The 21045-nt window shown below is 42.6% G+C and overlaps 1 pseudogene; it reads right to left on the bottom strand.

Annotated features, from left to right (window-relative positions):
* Positions 1–7536: 7536 nt before the first annotated feature.
* On the bottom strand, positions 7537–7874 carry LOC110291501 (small ribosomal subunit protein eS27-like pseudogene; annotated as a pseudogene).
* Between the last annotated feature and the right edge of the window lie 13171 nt (positions 7875–21045).

Here is a 21045-nt window from a genome sequence, read left to right as displayed (position 1 = left end):
AGGCGTGCGCCACCACCGCCCGGCTGAGAGCTGTGGTTTTATTCAGTCCACACTAAAAGTTCCAAAAGCTGAGGTCGACCGTGAAACAATTGATCCTTCTGCCTCTGGCCTCCCATGATTTTTTTATTCCAGCTTAATCCTCTGAGATAGCCTTTAGGGAGAAAGAAAAATCTCCTGACTCAGTACAAAGGGTTGGACTTGTTATTTTGTTAAAGCTTACTTTCTTGAAAAGTGCCTTAACCTTGGACCTATAGAGCGCACTGAGAATTTGGATACAGCTTAGTATTTGTCAGTGACGTCACCAAAGCAAGGCATTTTCACAGCTCATTTTTACAAAGTGTGTTGGGATGGGCACTCTGGAGACAAAGACAGGTGGATCTCTGATTAAAGGGTCAGACTGATTCCAAGCCAGTAAGAGCTATCTAATATCTTCAAAATGAAACAAAACCTCTTCAAAACCAAACAAAAGCTCTATAGAGCAGGAAGTGGTGGCACAGCCTTTAATCCCAGTACTCAACTAAAGCCTCAAAAACAAAAATTTTATGATTGTGAAAGCTTTTTGTCACTGACAGATTACCTAGAAAGTCCACAATGAGGTTTTATTTTGGTTTGTGGTCTCTGAGGTTTCAGGCTACAGCCATGTGGCCCTATACCTGTAGGGCTGTGTAGGCAGAACTTTATGGTGTGAGACCTTGGTAAAAACAAATCCCTTGCCACCAACAAAGAGAAAGGAGAATATATCCAGGGATCTTCCTCCTCAAGTAGGTTGCCAACTCCTAATTGCTTGTCCAGCTGTGACCTCATCGTGGGATTAACCCATTTATGAGGTATTTGCCTTTGTGATTAAATCACCTCTCAGTGCTACTAGCTAAGGACAAGCTCTTCATAGGGTCTGTGTGTGGCAGGCATTTCATATCCAAACTTTCTGTGACAGCATTGGAGACACAAGTCCAGGGAACAGGTATGTCGGGACAAAACTTTTCCTAGTGAGACACTACACACCTCAACTACTCACCCCAGATAGGGAACCTACCACAGACCAAAGTATGAATACCACCAGAGTGCAAACTTGGTGAACCAATGAGTTTTATTAGGGTTACTTAAAGGAATATGGGTGAGGAGCAGAAATGATTTGGATAGCTGCACCACCAATGTGCAATTCTAGGCATATTTTAGTGAAAACTCTTTTGGTGATAATTAACTCAATTCCATGTGGACAATAAAGTTTAAGGCGTGACTCCATCAAAACTCTTTGTAAAGTACACGTGACATCTTCCATAAAGATGGGTTCTGTAGATTCACTACATGAGACACCTTCCATAATGATCAATTCTGTAAATGACATGCTCATGATACGGGTCTGGAGAAAGATCTGATGTGGTCTTGGCCACACAGCAGAAAAGTCACATCTGTTCTCAGCCTTCTGGGTAGATAGCAGGTTATATACCCTTGTTTGAAGGAACAACCCTGTCTTTAACATTACTGGTTCCTACCTGTAAAGGTGGTACACACCTTTAGTCCTGGCACTTGGGAGGCAAAGGCAGGTGGATCTCTAAGTTTGAGGGTAGCACCTGTTCTACAGAACAAGTTCCAGGACAGCCAGAGCTACACAGAGAAACCCTGTCTTGAAAAACAAAACATTCTTGGTTCCCCTGCTGCTTATCTGTTGAGCACAAGGGCTTTTGTTCCTCCCACAGGAAGAGATGGCTGAACATGTTATAAATGCTTGCTCCTCATGTCACCAAACTATGTTACTATTTCTTTTTTCAAAATTGTCCATGACTAACCCAGAAGATGGGAGGTAACTGGACTCTACGAGGTTTTTGCTCGTTAAGTAACTGTCATATTCTTTCTGTGATATAATCTACGTTTGGAAAAGCCATTACATTATTTGTAAGTTATTATGGAGAAAGTTTTGTTTCCAAGTTACTATCCACTTCCAAAACAGCCACGTTAAAATGTGGAAAGACAAGGCTTGTTTAGAATCACCAAGAATTCAGGGAAGAGTAAAAATGCGTGTTATTCATAGAAAAGCATTAGTGGAGATGAATCCAGTCAAGTGAGGCCATTGGGAGGCAAATGACTATGTTGAATAAGTGAAAATGTGTGTATACGCACATAATATTCTATTATTATTTATTATTGTGGCCCAGGTTGGCCATGAATTCATTGCAGCCATCTTGCCTTAGCTTCCCAAGTGCTGGTATTACAAACCCGAGCCACCATACCCTGCCTTGCTTATCTTTATAGACAGGGATCCTACTAGTTCAACCTGAGTTCTGTGTGTCTGAAAGGAAACAGTGAAAGCAAAGTTACATTTTTACTGCTTTAAGACAGGTGGAATTCAGGTGATACCAGAAAGGCTAATGGCTTTCCTGAGGCACTAACATATCTTATTCCCTGTGCTTAAACTGTTCTGCAGCCTTCTGGCAAGTGTGTCTTCTGGTTATCATTTAAACATCGGTTTTTAAGTTCTGAAACCAAAACTAGTATTATTTTTATTTCTTTAGTAATCATTCATTCACTATTATACTATAGGAATTAAATAACACACCACAAAAATTGAGCCTAAAATCAAATGAAATTAAGCTCCAGAAGAAGGACTTCTGGGGCTGGAGAGATGGCTCAGCGGTTAAGAGCACTGACTGCTCTTCCAGAGGTCCTGAGTTCAAATCCCAGCAACCACATGATGGCTCACAACCATCTATAATGGGATCTGTTGCCCTCTTCTGGGGTGTCAGCAGACAGCTACAGTGTTTAGGACATGCCACATGTTTCGAACCAATCAACCATGCTCTTTTTCAAACTGACCAACCCTAAAGTAGGGGCGTAAGACTCTGCAGAGGCTTTAAACCCCGACCCCAGGGAGAGATTTCATTTTCAGAGTGTCATCCTCTTTGCCTTGCAGAGGATTGTTTTCTCTGTGTGTTTGCTACCTGGGTGTGCCCCTCATCCTCAATAAACACCTTCCTTTAACTGTTGGCTCTGTTTGTGGTGCTTGAGACTTCCTGTTGCTGCTTGATGCCTCCAGGGTTTTCTTGCTTTTAATTCTTTAAACTGGCAGAGAAAACCCAGTCAAGTCCCCTAGACTGAATTATTTCTAGACTGTATGAATGTGAAGTAGGAAGTTCCAAGGCCCCAGTTATTCCACAGTCTTCTCTTTGTAGTATTCTGTAGCATAGCTGTTGGGTTCCACATTTGCTCTATTCTGTGTCCTTATAGTAAGTAGTCCATGACCTCCACTCCAACCGGAGGCCTGCTGGAATTGCTACTTGCCCTCCGAAGGAGGCAACAACTCCAAAAATTAGGGAAAGGTGTTGGGATCTGAGCACAGATAGGCTATGGGGCAGTTTGGGAGGTATATCTATAAATTGATGTGTGTGCTCAAAAGGTAAGGCGTCTAGTCTTGATAAGCTGCCAAGCCATTGATTCCACCGGCTGTTTTTAGAGCTAGATTAGAATTAACACCATTCAGTCCAAGTGTTTGTTTTTGACACAGGAAGCCAAGGGGAACAAGAAAGTTGCAGATGGTAATAGTAAATACTGAAGGATTGAAGATAATGCGAGCAGGCCAGCTGTTGACTGTGTCCACTCTTGGTGGCATTTAATGTCAGAAATTAGCCATCTAGTTTGGATTTTGGTCAGTTCATGAGTAAGAAGTCAGCTTCAGGGCATGACCACATCAGGAAGTCTGGCCGTGGTGACACGTTGGTTTCAGCCTAGTGAGGTTTGGAGACCTAACCCCTAGACAGTAGGCAAATGGTATTCCTTTGATCTCCTATGTGGTGGCCATTTGTTACTACAGCCCCAGGACACATGGTGACCTTCAGCTCTGCAAACAAGATAAAACTTCACTAGCATCTCTATCCCAAGGGCCCCCTAGAAGGAGAAAAGCCACAGTAATCAGGGTTTTTTTTATGCTGTTGGATGTGGATCCACCAGCCTGAAGCCAGCCATCTCTAAAATGAGAGATAAAGGTCAGTTGTCACTTAATTCTGAGTGACACACTCAGTGAGAGTCCGTCACACATGCAGAGAAAAGCAGACTGAATGAACCCCTGCAGAGTGGAGAAACCACCACCTGTGTAGCACACCCGTAGCTTACATGAGGCTAAGTTAGCATCCCTGACAAATTTAAAACTAGTCGAACTGCGTACAGTGCTGAGAGGCTCTGCTTGTTCCATAGTTACTAGGGTTTAAGGCACTTAAACTTTCAGTTTCTTATGAAACTGTCAAACATAAGAATTTTAATAGAAAGCTGTTTTATATGAAACTTAATACTCTTAATATTCCATCAATACCTGTAAACATTGTCTAAAGCCTGTGATCAGACTTAGGATGTAGATCAATGGTAGAATACATGCCTAGCAGGAAACTGCGAGCTACTCTATAGATACACATGCCTTGTGATGCTTGTGCCTTGTTCACATCAGCTATGAATCAAGACATTATCTTGAGTAAATTAGGTGGAATAGATCTTTGCATTTAGTAAGAATATGTATATACACATACATGTATACACACATCTTAGTATTTAGAAAGTTCACATTTTACATGTATGTAAAATAGCATGTGTTTTTTTGAAATTATTAGTGTTAATGTTTTTAGATATATTTTTATTGCCTTTAATTATATGTATGTTTTAGTTAGGCTTTTTTTTTTTTTTTTTGCTGTGATGAAACTACATAGCCAAAAACAACTTGGGGAGGAAAGTTTATTTTGCTTATTGTCTTATTCAGGGTTTCTATTCCTGCACAAACATCATGACCAAGAAGCAGTTGTGGAGGAAAGGGTTAATTCAGCTTACACTTGCACATTGCTGTTCATCACCAAAGGAAGTCAGAACTGGAACTCAAGCAGGTCAGGAAGCAGGAGCTGATGCAGAGGCCATGGAGGGATATTCCTTACTGGCTTGCTTTTCCTGCCTTGCTCAGCCTGCTCTCTTACAGAACCCAAGACTACTAGCCCAGAGATGGTCCCACCTACAAGGGGTCTTTCCCCCTTGATCACTAATTGAGAAAATGTCTTACAGCTGGATCTCATGGAGGCATTTCCTCAACTGAAGCTCCTTGCTCTGTGATAACTCCAGCCTGTGTCATTTACACAAAACCAGCCAGTACACTTATAACATCATAGTTTATCATTGAAGAAAGTCCTGACAGAAACTTAAACTGGGCAGGAACCAGGAGGCAGGAGCTTTTAGAGTAGCCAGTAGGAGGGAGGAATGTGTTGATTACTGGCTTGCTCCTTGTGGAATGCTCAGCCTGCTTTCTTATAGAATTCAGGACCACTAATCCCAGGGTGATACTATGAAGCCTTGGCTGGGCCTTCCCCAAAACAATTATTAAGAAACTGCCTGCAGTCAGATCTTATGGAGGCATTTTCTCGATTGAGGCTCCCTCCTCTCTGATGATACTAGTTTGTGCCAAGTTGACAGAAAACCTCTGTGTGTGTGTGTGTATTTGTGTGTCAGTGTGTGCATGTAAGTGCAGGTCCCTCTGTAGAAGTCAGAGGTCAGATCCCCCTGAAGCTGGACTTTGGGGGGGCGGGGGCTGTGAGCTGCTTGACATGGGTGCTGGGAACTGAACTTAGGTCCTCTGGAAGAACAGTTGTTTTAAATAACAAAATGCCCAGCCCTTCGATTCAGGATGCAGAAGTTGTGGTGAAAGCCTGCTTCCTCAGAGGAAGAGAAAGCACTTAGCTGACCTTCCTACTCCATCCATGTCCCAGAGGGAAAAAGGCTCTCCTCCATGGTGTCTGAAATTCCCTTCAACTCAAAGCCCTCCTTTCTGTTTACTTATGTTCAGTCCCTGTCAGCTTGCTCTGCCTCTTGACCTAGGTTGACTTTATTTAGCTCTTGGATTAAAGATGTGTGCTAGGGCTGAGCCATACCACAACAAGGATTTGCAGACTCGCAATCTTGGGACTCACAACATGATCAAATATCCTGCAACAGTGTGTGCTCCTAATGACTGAGCCATCACTCAGGCCTGGGTGATGATGAACTTAATAGGCAGAAAGCTGGCTTCCAGGGTTTTTTTTTTTTTTTTTTTTTTTTTTTTTTGGTTTTTTGAGACAGGGTTTCTCTGTATAGTCCTGGCTGATCCTGGAACTTACTCTGTAGACCAGGCTGGCCTCGAACTCAAAAATCCACCCGCCTCTGCCTCCCGAGTGCGATTAAAGGCGTGCGCCACCACGCCCGGCCAGATTTTTAGGTTCTAATTCTTATGCCTATGAATTTGTTGTCTTATAACCAAAGGCCATTGTGGTTAAATTAAAACAAAACAAGAGAAACACTTTGGCATTTGCCAGCAATCCTAGCACTCAGGAACTGAGACTGGAGACTGTTGAGGCCAACCTAAGGAAACTTTTAAGACCCTGTTTTAAAAGAACCAGATCAGCCAACTACACGGGCACATTCTTGTAAACAAAACTTAGAAAAGTGGAGACAGCAAGATGATCAGGAGTTCAAGGTCATCTGCCACTACATAGCAAGATACAGGCTAGCCTGAGCTACATGGGCCCCCTCCCCTAATCTCAGAAAAAGGAAAGAGAAAGTAAACAGAAAACAGAACACTTACATGACTTTCCATGTAATATGTATACAATTGCCCTCTTTACAGGAGATTAAATTATACTCTGCTTAGGAACAGAAGCGTAGCTTGTTGGTAAGAACAAACACAAACAAGAATAGCTGAGGCTTGGATTCGGGCTTCAAAATAACAGCAACACCTGTTCTGGAATGGAGGTGGCAGAGGAGAAGGCATTCATGGTCTTCTTTGTATATTTTATACAAGTCTTAAACTTTTCAAGCAACCACATATGAAGGAACAATTCTTGCAACTTAGTATGAAGGATAATAAAATCTTATAAAGATAATTGCTAGTCACATGAAACTCTGAGATAGAAATGCAAGCCTAAAATATCATTAGCCTAAGCAGAAATATTCGGTCGACATGACATTGTTAGTGCAAAACATAACTCCAAACTCAAAAGTTGTTAAGAGATAGTTCATTCTGAGCCAAATATGAGTGTCTATGACCCACACTGCTGGCTAGTTTTATGTCAACTTGACACAAACTATAGTTATCTGAGAGGAGGGACCCTCAGTTGAGAGAGTATCTTCATAAATCTGGCTGTAGGAAAACCTGTAAGACATTTTCTTAATTAGTGACTGATAGGGGAGAGCCCAGCCATTGAGGATCGAGCCACCCCTGGCCTAATGGTCCCAGGTTTTATAAAAACTACACTGAACAAGCCTGTAGAGCAAGTCAGTAAGCAGCACTCCTCCACGGTCTCAGTATCAACTTCTGCCTCCAGGTTCTCCCCAATTTGAGCTGCTTTAGCTTCCCTCAATTGACTGACTCAGGCTATTTAAGCCAAACAAACCTCGTTGCTTTTGGTCATGGTGTTTCATCATAGAGATTATAATCCTAACAGACATCCAAGAACACAGATGCATGTATGTCCCACCACGGAAGCTGATAGTGGTTACAAAACAAAGTCATAAATGCATTGAACAAATACATATTTTTTTTTGTCCATAATTAAAACTTTATTGAAAAACTGACACCAAAATAGGAGGTCATTGTTGTAGACTTTATAAAATCAAACAATAATTACATTGTCTTGTTAAAGTAACTGAAGTAACTTGATAAGGCTTTCTGAGAAAAACACAAATTCAGGAATTTGTGTAGATGATTAGTGTTGCTTTCTTCTAAATGAACAGCCTTCTGTGAGCCTGGCTTTTCCTCCTGTGGGCTGGCACCACACAGTTGAACAGCCCACGCAAAGAAACACTGTCTCAGCGTGGCTGAAAACTGTAGTCATCTTGTAGCAACCTGGACATTTCACATCCATGAAGTAAGAATTTGGGCTCTGAACCAGCCGTTTTCTTCTTACGTTTTTTCTTCTCCTCTTCCAAGGAAGGATGTAATGGATCTCTAGCCAGAGGCATGGCGACAGCTCGGCAAGCGTGGCCGCTCCAGATCACTGAGATGAGCTGCTCGCAGACCAAATACATTCTTGGGGAGGCAAGGAGGTGGGCTGCACCCCTAAATGGAAAAACTGTTACAGGTTGCAGATACTCTGGGATGACTGACATTCTTTTTTTTTTTTTTTTTTTTTTTTTTTGGTTTTTCCAAGACAGGGTTTCTTTGTATAGCCCTGGCTGTCCTGGAACTCACTCTGTAGACCAGGCTGGCCTTTGAACTCAGAAATCCACCTGCCTCTGCCTCCCAAGTGCTGGGATTGAAGGCGTGCGCCACCACGCCCAGCTGATGACTGACATTCTTATCTTTAGAATGGTAGAAGTTAGTGGTTTGCTAAGGATACACTTTTAAAGTTTTACTTGATTGTCAGAAGGAGTTGGGGCCAGGGGCTGGAGATAGGTGGCTGTCTTAGGGTTACCTTTGCTATGTTGAAACACCATGCCCAGAAACATGTTGTAGAGGAAAGGGTTTATTTTACTCACACGTCCTCATCATTAAAAGTGAGGGCAGGAATTCAAGGAGGGCAGGAACCTGGAGGCAGGAGCTGATGCCGAGGCCATCAAGAAGAGCCGCTTACTGGCTCACTCCTCATGGCTTGCTCAGTCTGCTTCCTTACAGAACCCAGGACCACTGGCTCAGGAATGGCACCACCCACGATGGGTTGGGCCCTCTCCCATCAATCACTAATTAAGAAAATGCCTTACAGGTTTACCTACAGCTAGATTTATGGAGACACCCTCTCAACTGAGGGTCCCTCCTCTCAGATAACTATAGTTTGTGCCAAGTTGACATAAAACCAGCCATCAGTGTGGGTCATAGACACTCATATTTGGCTCAGAATAAAACTATCGCTTAACAACTTTTGAGTTTGGAGTTGTGTTTTGCCCTAACAATGTCATGTCGACCGAATATTTCTGTTTAGGCTAATGATACTTAAGGTTTGCATTTTTATCTCGAAGTTTATTGACCACATACCCCAAGACTTATCGATCAGAGTCACAGCATAGATCCAGAAGCTAAGACTGGACCTCAAAAATTTCTCAGGACTAGCTTATATAGGAAACAGCAGCAGCAACAACAACAACAACAGAAAACCACACAATGAGCTCATGTGCACATGCAGGAAGTGCTATCCAGTGCTCAGCTCTGACTCAAGATATTTTGGCTACCTAGACAGAACAGGGTTTTTTTGCTTGTTTGTTTTTTGTTTTTGTTTTTGTTTGAGACAGGGTTTCTCTGTGTAGCCCTGGATGTCTTGGAACTCACTCTGTAGACCAGGCTGGCCTAGAACTTAGAGATCCGCCTGCCTCTGCGTCCCAAGTGCTGAGATTAAAGGCGTGAGCCACCACTGCCCGGCAACAGAACAGTTTTAACTGACATTTATTCTGCTTGGTCCTAAACAGAGCTTATGGTTGTGGGGTTTCTTAAAACTAACAAACCACACTATACAGAACATAACAGGGTATATGGTCAGTATGACCCTGTTGTGAGTCAAACTATTTTTCTGCATCACTGACAGGCAGGCATGGAACAAAATGGCTACAGCTATGCTATTGAAGAAGACTCCACACTATCTTTACATGAGCTCCAGGACAGAACCAGAAAATTAGGTATTTTTGGCAAATACTTTTACCCACTGAGTCATCTCTCCAGCCTAGGCTTTCTTTTATGAATATGAATTCGACACAAGCAGAATTTCCCTGAAGGTACGAGAGGAAGGAGGCAGTGGTGTTGCACACCCTTAGCCCCAGTTCTTGCGAGGCAGATTCATGTGAGTTCAAGGTCAGCCTGGTCTACAGAGTGAGTTCCGCCACAGCCTGAGCTACACAGAGAAACCCTGTCTTGAAAAATTAAACAAAAATGGGGGGAGAAACCCCCAAAAGAAATGATAATAATTAGGCTGTTTGAAGTTTTTTTTTAAATATTTATTTATTTATTTATTTATTTATTTATTTTATATATAAGTACACTGTAGCTTTCTTCAGATATACTAGAAGAGGAAATCAGATCTCATTACAGATGATTGTGAGCCATCATGTGGTTGCTGGGATTTGAACTCATGACCTCTGGAAGAGCAATCAGTACTCTTAACCACTGAGCCATCTCTCCAGCCCTGAAGTTTTTGGGTTTTTTTCTTTTCTTTTTTGTTTGTTTGTTTGGTTGGTTATTGTTGGTTTTTTGTTTGTTTGTTTGTTTGTTTGTTTTTTGTTTTTCGAGACAGGATTTCTTTGTATAGCCCTGGCTGTCCTGGAACTCACTTAGTAGACCAGACTGGCCTCGGATTCAGAAATCTGACTGCCTCTGTCTCCTGAGTGCTGGGATTAAACATGCCACCACACGCGGCTTTTCTGTTTTTGTTTTTAATTGTCTACATTTTCTTACTGTAAACAATAACTCTGGAAATCTAATGAACATTATAATTTTGAGCATTTAAACATAAGACCAGAAATAACATGAACTCTTCAATGATGTAGTTATTTAAACACACTTCCCTGTGCATCGTTTCACGTTAGAGGAGTGTTCACATCTGCCAGCCCCTAGAATAATAGCTGTAGCCATTTTGTTCCGTGTCTGTCAGCTATTACATATTGTTGCTGTAACATGGCTACCAGTCACTGATGCAGAAGAATCACTTGTTTCAGAGCTAGGTTTTGCTGACCATATCGCCTGTTTAGTATGTTCTATATGACTTATGTTAATCTTAAGACATTCCACAAAGCTTCACATAGGACCCATCAAATCAAAGGTCAATATGAACGGTTATGTCTAAAACGGCTTGAGTCAGAACTGACTGGGCAGCTTCCTGCACCTGTGTATGAACTTAGGTGGTTTTGCAATATTTTCCTTTACAAGCCTGAGGACAGACTGGTACCACAATTAGGTCCCTGATCCCTTTTTTTTTTTTTTTTTTTTTAAAGATTTTATTTATTATATGTAAGTACACTGTAGCTGTCTTCAGACACTCCAGAAGAGGGCGCCAGATCTCGTTGCGGATGGTTGTGAGCCACCATGTGGTTGCTGGGATTTGAACTCTGGACCTTCAGAAGAGCAGTCGGGTGCTCTTACCCACTGAGCCATCTCACCAGCCCCCCTGATCCCTTTTTGTCTTCCTGATCTGGTCAGTATTGGGATGTGGGTTCAATAAACTATTCTTGAGTAACTGAGATTGGTGTTCTTACGGTTTTTGTGGCAATTCCTGAGCCCCAACAAGGAGTCCCCTAGTTTACTGTGTTATTTTGCTTTTATGAGTTCATGGAGAAATCCATTTTTAATGTATCTGGAGTGCTATGGATTTGGATTTGGTTGATTGTTTCCCTATTATTAGATTTAGGTTAAACATTTTTTCCAGGACTACTCCAAAGATGCTGTGCCTGCACACATGGTTTCCATCAGGCGGCAAGATATTATTGTGTTAATTTGGCTCTTCTGGAACTCTCGACCAAGCATGCCTTGAACTCAGAGATCTGCCTGCTTCTGCCTCCCAAATGTTGGGATTAAAGCGGAGGGCCACCACTGCCTGGCTCAACTTCAGTCTTCACGTTTGCATAGTGAGCAGTTTAAACCGCTGAGTCATCTCACTAGGCTGGTACCTTTACATTGTCAAAATTAACTATTTATGGCATGATTTTTTTTTGACCTTACCTAGCTCTGTGTGTGTGTGTGTGTGTGTGTCAGGGCATGGCATGAGAGTGGAGGTCGGAGGACAGCATGTGGGACTTTGTTCTCCCCACACAATGTGGAATCTGATAGTTTCCCCACTGAAAGAGGAGATTTCCTGGCTTCCCTTGTGGATTAGGGAAGCCATTTCTACCTCTGGAAGGAATTTTGGCCATCGGCACTTGTGGGTGACAAAAGTGTCCCTTTACCATGAATAGACATAGTTCCACTCAAGGTCAGGCCAAGCCTCATTTCCAGTTTCTCTGCGGACTGTATAATTTATTCTTCATGAGAGGATTTAGGGCAATGGTTCTCAACCTGTGGGTTGAGACCCCTTCAGAAAATAGAGATATTTACATTATAATGTATGACAGCAGGACATTTACAGTATAATGTAGCAATGAAAATAATTTTATAGTGGGGGGGTCACCACAACATGAAGGATGTAATAAAGGGTTGTAGCATTAGGAAGGTTGAGGAACCACTGACTTAGATCAAGCTTCTCTCTAGCCTGGTGCTTTGAGAATATAGCCTAAGCCTCTACAAAGGCCTGCACTTACCTTGAAGCCTACAAGGACCATCTTTTCTAAAAATTCCCAAAGCCTCTAAACAACTGATCTAGTTAAGAGATATGCTTAATTGCTGTATGTGTTGATCTAGAGATCTGTCCATCAAAGAAAGGAGTGGAGTTGGCTTCTTTACTCTTCCTTAATTAGTCCATGTTACATGTAAATTATTTATTACAGATTTGACAAGCTGACTCCTTTCATCTTTCCTCGGTTGGTTGAGCGTATGGAATGAGAATGTAGAAATTTTTAAAAGATTCTGTTAATAGGGTTAATTAAAAAAAATTTGGTTGTTCAGTTTTAACTTTGCAAAATAAGAGATTTACTTTTGACACGGCAGTCATTGACTTAGGTAGTAACATAGGCTGTTTCTAAAATATTTTTTCTGATTCTCACCCCCCCCCCCCCAATCTTTTTTGTGACAGCAACTAGGCTAACATTGCAGCTTAGGAAGGATTGTGACATCACACTGAACAATACTCATTTTGTAACTAAAGGAAAAAGACTTCCTGAAAACACATCAGAGGGTACTTTGCAAGAAATTTTAGTTGGACTTAATTGTAAACACTGTAACATTGACCTCACTGGAGAGAAAAGTCCTGCATTGGTGATGGCTATTTTGTTTCTTTCTAGTGGCATACATACTTCAGAAACAGATGTTGCTCATCTACTGCTCCTCCAAACCATCACAAACAAGATTTTTTTTTCCCACCAGTCAATAAACAATTTAGAGGTATTTACATTCCTAAGCGTTTCAGCTACTTTAGAACTGAGTACATTGGAATACGAACAAAATTGCTCTTGGTAGTTTACACTGTTTTCATGTGTATCTTTGGATTCTCAGAAGCAACCAAGTTTCTAGTTACAGTGTTCAGGGAGATCAGCGGAGTGCTGGCTGGATTACTATTTTGTATTTAGATATAAGGACAGTTTACACCTAAAATTTAGGATTTCAGTCGAGTGGTGATGGCACAAGCCTTTGATCCCAGCACTTGGGAGACAGAGGCATGCTAGATCTCTGAGTTCCAGCCAGCCTGGTCTACAGAGCCCCAGAGCATCCAGAAATAGAAACACCCTGTCTTGAAGAAAAAAAAAAAAGAATAAATATAATTGTAGGTACTGTAGTGACTCGTTTATAATGCCAGTTTTACTATAGGTAGTCAGCGTGGCTCGGCTTTAAACTTAAAATCTCGACACCTAGACGTCAGCCTTGTGGACTCTCAGTCCCAACGTGGACGGTGGGAGAGAAAGCTGTTTCTGCTCTCCAGTAACATTCAAAATGCCAAGGCCATGACATCACATGCTCTTTATCTTCTTGATAGGAAAGCTGGTAAATGTTCTGGGGCAAGTGAATTTTGTAAACAGGTTATTACGAAGATATTAACAAGGTTTACGGGAGCCTGGTAAGACCTTCGTCACCACAACTCGAGGGCACTGGAGAGATCAGGACTGGACAGCCGCACTGTGCCCCAGGGAACTGGGGGAGGCAGGGCAGCTCCTTTTCCCCCCTCTACCCAACTCGCTGACCACGTGGTACCGCAAAGCGGCAGACAAGCGACATTAGTGTCCCCTGCCCCAGCTAGGAAAAGCCGTGGCTTTTCCGCCAGAGGGCATACGCTGGGACTAACAAGTTCTCGGGCTGGACCCCATCCAGCCCCAGGAGTGTCCACTGATCAGTTTCTGGGAAAGCCAGCAGGGAGCCGCGCTGGGTGGGGGAGAGAACCGGGTGGAGCGGAAGTGCACAAGCCGGAAGCCGTCATCTAGCCCCGCCCGCCCGCCCGCGCAGCGCCCTCCTCCCATCCTGTGGGCGTGTCTAACTCGCTTGCTGGCTTCTGTCCTTGCGAGCGCTGACGCTGCTCCTCTTCTAGTCCCCGCAGCGCCAGCCTCCTGTGACGCCAACAGCCGAGTCCTTATCCAGTCTGGCCGTGGGCCTCGTGGGTGGGCTGAGTGGCCAGCTGCTTCTCCTGTGCCTTGGCCTCCAAGCACTTAAATTGAACAGTTCTTAGAGTTTCTTCAAACTTTGAATGTACCCATTTCTTGTGTGAAACTATTATTAATTCCCTCCCAAGCTGGGGGCTTCCGTTAAAAGGAAACAACAAGAAAATAGGTCAATTAGATGTATTTGGAAACTTTGAGCTGTATTTATGCCTTCCCTCTAAACTGGAGAGAGCGTGGAGGCTTTCTGTAAGAAGGCTGGGATAAGACACCTTAGCCTAGCTTGAAGAGATTAATGTAATTTTTAATTTTCCTTTGGATTATCCTATCCAAGTATTGCGTCTTGAAAGGCTGGACATGAAAAGCAGCTGAGTTTTAGAGAATAGTTAATTGTCTTAAAAAGGCCAGAGCGCTGGCCTGAAGGCGGTGGCTTTTGTTCACTTAAATTAGCCTTCTGGCCTTGAATAAGGCGCCTTTAAATAAGGGGTGTCTGAGTGTGCCCCACCCCCACCCAGGCTCTGCCTGCTTTTGTCTTTTTTCTCTTTACTACTGTTATTAGTTCACTTCCTAAATTCCCTTTTGTCTCGACTCCCCTCCCTATTGCCACTTCCTTTGTTTTGTTTTGTTTTGTTTTCAACACTATCAGATCTTTGGCTGCTTTCCTGATGATTGAGCTGGCGTTTCTATCCTGTCCTTTAAATCCCCATAAACCTAAATTGCAGGGTTAAAGAAAACATGAGGGTGTCAAAAGACAAAGTTAGAATTTTCATATAGTTGTTTCGTGTGTAAGTCTAGAATTGGGCAACATTTCATCCATAAAATGGGTGTTCTGATAGACTGAGGCAGAATAAGTTAGTTTTATGAAGAATGGAGTGCTGATGACCCGTGAAAGAGCAAACCGATTAGACATTTCACAGTGACAGGAGTGAAATTCTGACAGTTGACAAAAACAAGCAGACGAAACCCCCAAATCTAATTGGTTAACATGATTTTACTTCAGGTCGCCTTTAGTGTTAGAATAGAGAGAATTGACTGGTTCCGGTTGAGACCGGCCAGTTAGGAACTTGCTCCAGACTCTTGGGAAGTTTGGATTTGGAGATGTGGAATTAATATAACTGATTCCATTTTTATATTCAGTTGGCTGTATTCTGGCCTAGTACAGGCCATTTAAAAGATTATTGTCTTATACAGTACAGAGCAGTTTCCCCTCTCTCCACTCCTCTGAGTCTCCCCTCTCCCCTAGATCCATTGCTTCTATGTTTCCCTTGAGAGAAAAAGCAGGCCTCCCAGGGATATCAACAGAACTTGGCATAACAAGTTACACACAAGTTGCAATAAGACTGGGCACAGACCTTCAGATCACAGCTAGAGGAGGAATTCCACTAGGAGAAGGGTCCTAAGGGCTGACAAAGAGTCAGGGACAGTCCCACTCCCGCTGTAACAATCATAACATTTATACAGAGGACCTAACTCAGACCCATACAGGCTTCCTGATTGTTGCTCCAGTCTCTGAGCCTCAAGGAGCCCTGTTTAGTTGAGCTGTGGGCTGTGTTCTCATGGTGTCCTTGACCCCTCTGGCGCCTACAATCCTTCCCCCTCCTCTTCCTCAGGGCTCTCTGAGCTCCCACAGGCCACTGTTTTTTGAGGAGGGTTTTTGTTGTTGTTTTGAGCAGGGACAAAAAGTTCACATGCATATGGAGGCTGGGGCTTTAGCTCAGTTACGGCCTCCCTTACCATGGGTGAAGCCTTTGACAGAGAGATGCTTCCCATTTTCTACTGTGGATGTTCAGTGAAAGGAGAGTGTCTGGGTGGAGTGGAGAGGGAGAGGTGGGCTAGTTTGGAATGGGAAGTGGGGATTCTAAGTGTGAATTACTTAGAATCTGGAGCAGGAGAAAGTCCAGCAGGATGAACAGTGGTTTGAAATGTTAGAAAACGGAATTCCAAATTAAAAACAGTTATTGTGGGAAACACACACAGGGATTTAAATCAAATTGCAACTCGAGCTACCTCAGAAGTAATTAAAAGCACTTGTGTGACAACCTGAGTTTGATCCTGGACCCCATATGGTGGAAGGAGAAAACGGACTCCCACAAGTTGTCCTCTGATCTTCACATGTGTGCTCTCATCCTACAAAATAATATGTAATTTAAAAGAGAGACGCTAATGTCTAATATAAAACAGGTAGTCGTTAACTAAAATAGAGTAGTGTTGGCTTGACGTCCTAACTCATAAATCAAAAATGTTGATTTTTAATGACAGTTGGTAGCTGGATAATGAAAACAGAAAAAAATAATAAAGGGGGGAGGAGTGGGGGGGTCCTAAACCTTTTTTTTTTTCCTAAGATAAATGGTTCCCGGATCTGTGTATTTTAGCATGCCTATGTTTGTAAATCATAGAAGCTCTGTTAAAAAAAAAAAAATCTGCCTTCTATGGTAGAGATTCTTAAACTTCATTCTTTCAGGAGTAAATCACAACATTTGAACCAGCATCCCAGAATGGTAGAAAAAGAAAGTTTGCTTAGCTGGGGGAGAGTTTTGTGTGCCTATAGGACTGTGCACTCTGTACTCTATGTTGTACTTTAAGACAGTGGAGGGGAAGGGGACAAGAACCTTATTAAGTGTTAGTTTTTGTAGCTTTAAACAACAAATAAAAATAATTATTGAATGACATTTATCTTTAAATGTCAACAATGCTGCTGACATTTTCTCTGGTAGAAGTGTTAAAACAGACATGAAATAAGATCTTTGAGCTCTTCCGGTCAGAAAAGCACCTGGGCCGCTGGGGCGCAGGGTCTGCTGACACTCGCCAGCTACCCACAACACCCGCCACAGGATCTTAAGACTTCTGGTGAGTGGAGCACAGCTTCTGCTCCAATCCAATTGCGCGGGACCTGAGACTGCATTAGTTAGGGAAGCAGAAACCGGCCTGAGTAGGGCCACAGGCCTCATCTGGCTGGATCAGCGCCGGGGTAGCGGGAGCGCAGGGTTGCCTGACACCCGCCAGCTACCCACGACCCCCGCCGCAGGATTTTGGGACTGCTGGTGAGTGGAACACAGCTTCTGCTCCAATCCAATTGCGCGGGACCTGAGACTGCATTAGTTAGGGAAGCAGAAACCGGCCTGAGTAGGGCCACAGGCCTCACCCGGCCGGATCAGCGCCAGGGTAGCGGGAGCGCAGGGTTGCCTGACACCCGCCAGCTACCCAAGACCCCCGCAGCAGGATTTTGGGACTGCTGGTGAGTGGAACACAGCTTCTGCTCCAGTCCAATCACGCGGGACCTGAGACTGCTCTGGTTGGGGAGAGAGAAATCCGGCCTACATAGGGCCACAACCCTCTTCCGGTCAGAAAAGCACCTGTGCAGCTGGGGCGCAGGGTCAGCTGACACTCACCAGCTACCCACAACACCCACCACAGGATCTTAAGACTTCTGGAGAGTGGAACACAGCTTCTGCTCCAATCCAATTGCACGCGGGACCAGAGACTGCATTAGTTAGGGAAGCAGAAAAACGGCCTGAGTAGGACCACAGGCCTCTTCCGGCTGGACCAGCACCGGGGTACCGTCAGCTACCCACGACCCCCGCCGCAGGATTTAGAGACTGCTGGTGAGTGGAACACAGCTTCTGCTCCAATCTTTAAATAGTGACAACGATAACAACTAACCCCAGAGATTACCAGATGGCGAAAGGTAAACGTAATAATCTTACTAACAGGAACCAAGACCACTCACCATCATCAGAACCCAGCACCCCCACTTCGCCCAGTCCAGGGCACCCCAACACACCGGAAAAGCTAGACACGGATTTAAAAGCATATCTCCTGATGATGATAGAGGACTTCAAGAAGGACTTTAATAACACACTTAAAGAAATACAAAGGAACACTGGTAAACAGGTAGAAGACAGTAAAGAGGAAGCACAAAAAATCCCTTAAAGAATTGCAGGAGAACACTGCTAAAGAGTTACAAATCCTTAAAGAAAAACATGATAACATAATCAAACAGGTAGAAGTCCTTACAGAAAAACAGGAAAACACATCCAAACAGATGATGGAAATGAACAAAACCATACTAGACCTAAAAAGGGAAGTAGACACAATAAAGAAAACCCAAAATGAGGCAACACTGGAGATAGAAACCCTAGGAAAGAAATCTGGAACCATAGATACCAGCATCAGCAACAGAATACAAGAGATGGAAGAGAGAATCTCAGGTGCAGAAGATTCCATAGAGAACATCGGCACAACAATCAAGGAAAATGTAAAATGCAAAAAGATCCTAACTCAAAACATCCAAGAAATACAGGACATAATGAGAAGACCAAACCTACGGATAATAGGAGTGGATGAGAATGAAGATTTTCAACTCAAAGGACCAGCAAACATCTTCAACAAAATTATAGAAGAAAACTTCCCAAATCTAAAGAAAGAGATGCCCATGAACATACAAGAAGCCTACAGAACTCCAAATAGACTGGACCAGAAAAGAAATACCTCCCGACACATAATAATCAGAGCAACAAATGCTCTAAATAAAGATAGAATACTAAAAGCAGTAAGAGAAAAAGGCCAAGTAACATATAAAGGCAAGCCTATCAGAATTACACCAGACTTTTCACCAGAGACTATGAAAGCCAGAAGATCCTGGACGGATGTTATACAGACACTAAAAGAACACAAATTCCAGCCCAGGCTACTATACCCAGCCAAACTCTCAACATAGATGGAGAAACCAAAGTATTCCACGACAAAACCAAATTCACACATTATCTCTCCACGAATCCAGCCCTTCAAAGGATAATAACAGAAAAAAACCAATACAAGGACAGGAACCACGCCCTAGAAACAACAAGAAGGTAATCCCTCAACAAACCTAAAAGAAGACAGCCACAAGAACAAAAATGCCAACTTTAACATCAAAAATAACAGGAAACAACAATTACTTTTCCTTAATATCTCTTAATATCAATGGACTCAACTCCCCGATAAAAAGACATAGACTAATAAACTGGCTACACAAACAAGACCCAACATTTTGCTGCTTACAGGAAACTCATCTCAGAGAAAAGGATAGACACTACCTCAGAATGAAAGGCTGGAAAACAATTTTCCAAGCAAATGGCATGAAGAAACAAGCTGGAGTAGCCATTCTAATATCTGATAAGATTGACTTCCAACCCAAAGTCATTAAAAAAGACAGGGAGGGACACTTCATACTCATCAAAGGTAAAATCCTCCAAGAGGAACTATCAATCCTGAATATCTATGCTCCAAATACAAAGGCAGCCACATTCATTAAAGAAACTTTAGTAAAGCTCAAAGCACACATTGCACCTCATACAATAATAGTGGGAGACTTCAACACACCACTTTCACCAATGGACAGATCATGGAAACAGAAACTAAACAGGGACACAGTGAAACTAACAGAAATTATGAATCAAATGGATCTGGCAGATATCTACAGAACATTCTATCCTAAAACAAAAGGATATACCTTCTTCTCAGCACCTCATGGTACCTTCTCCAAAATTGACCACATAATTGGTCACAAAACAGGCCTCAACAGATATAAAAATATTGAAATTGTCCCATGCATCCTATCAGATCACCATGGACTAAGGCTGATCTTCAATAACAAAATAAATAATAGAAAGCCAACCTTCACGTGGAAACTGAACAACACTCTTCTCAATGATACCTTGGTCAAGGAAGGAATAAAGAAAGAAATTAAGGACTTTTTAGAGTTCAATGAAAATGAAGCCACAACATACCCAAACTTATGGGACGCAATGAAAGCATTTTTAAGAGGAAAACTCATAGCTCTGAGTGCCTCCAAAAGGAAACTAGAGAGAGCACACATTAGCAGCTTGACAACACACCTAAAAGCACTAGAACAAAAGGAAGCAAATTCACCCAAGAGGAGTAGACGGCAGGAAATAATCAAACTCAGGGGTGAAATCAACCAAGTGGAAACAAGAAAAACTATTCAAAGAATCAACCAATCAAGGAGCTGGTTCTTTGAGAAAATCAACAAGATAGATAAACCCTTAGCCAGACTCACTAGAGGGCACAGGGAAAGCATCCTAATTAACAAAATCAGAAATGAAAAAGGAGACATAACAACAGATCCTGAAGACATCCAAAACACCATCAGATCCTTCTACCAAAGGCTATACTCAACAAAACTGGAGAACCTGGATGAAATGGACAAGTTCCTAGACAGATACCAGGTACCAAAGCTGAATCAAGATCAGGTTAATGATCTAAACAGCCCTATATCCCCCAAAGAAATAGAAGCAGTCATTAACAGTCTCCCAACTAAAAAAAGCCCAGGACCAGATGGGTTTAGTGCAGAGTTCTATCAGACCTTCAAAGAAGATCTAATCCCAGTTCTTCACAAACTATTCCACAAAATAGAAACAGAAGGTACTCTACCCAACTCATTCTATGAAGCCACAATTACTCTGATACCTAAACCACAAAAAGACCCAACAAAGATAGAAAACTTCAGACCAATATCCCTTATGAATATTGATGCAAAAATCCTCAATAAAGTTCTTGCTAACCGAATCCAAGAACACATCAAAACAATCATCCATCCTGACCAAGTAGGTTTCATCCCAGGGATGCAGGGATGGTTCAATATACGGAAATCCATCAACGTAATCCAGTATATAAACAAACTCAAAGACAAAAACCACATGGTCATCTCCTTAGATGCGGAAAAAGCATTTGACAAGATCCAACACCCATTCATGATAAAAGTCTTGGAAAGATCAGGAATTCAAGGCCCATACCTAAACATGATAAAAGCAATCTACAGCAAACCAGTAGCCAACATCAAAGTAAATGGTGAGAAGCTTGAAGCAATCCCTCTGAAATCAGGGACTAGACAAGGCT

Source organism: Mus caroli, unplaced genomic scaffold (genome assembly GCF_978045245.1).
Source record: "Mus caroli unplaced genomic scaffold, Mus_caroli_1 scaffold_3, whole genome shotgun sequence".
NCBI classification, from domain to species: domain Eukaryota; kingdom Metazoa; phylum Chordata; class Mammalia; order Rodentia; family Muridae; genus Mus; species Mus caroli.
The sequence above is the reverse complement of the archived record's forward strand: the minus strand, read 5'-3'. Positions and strand labels throughout refer to the sequence as shown.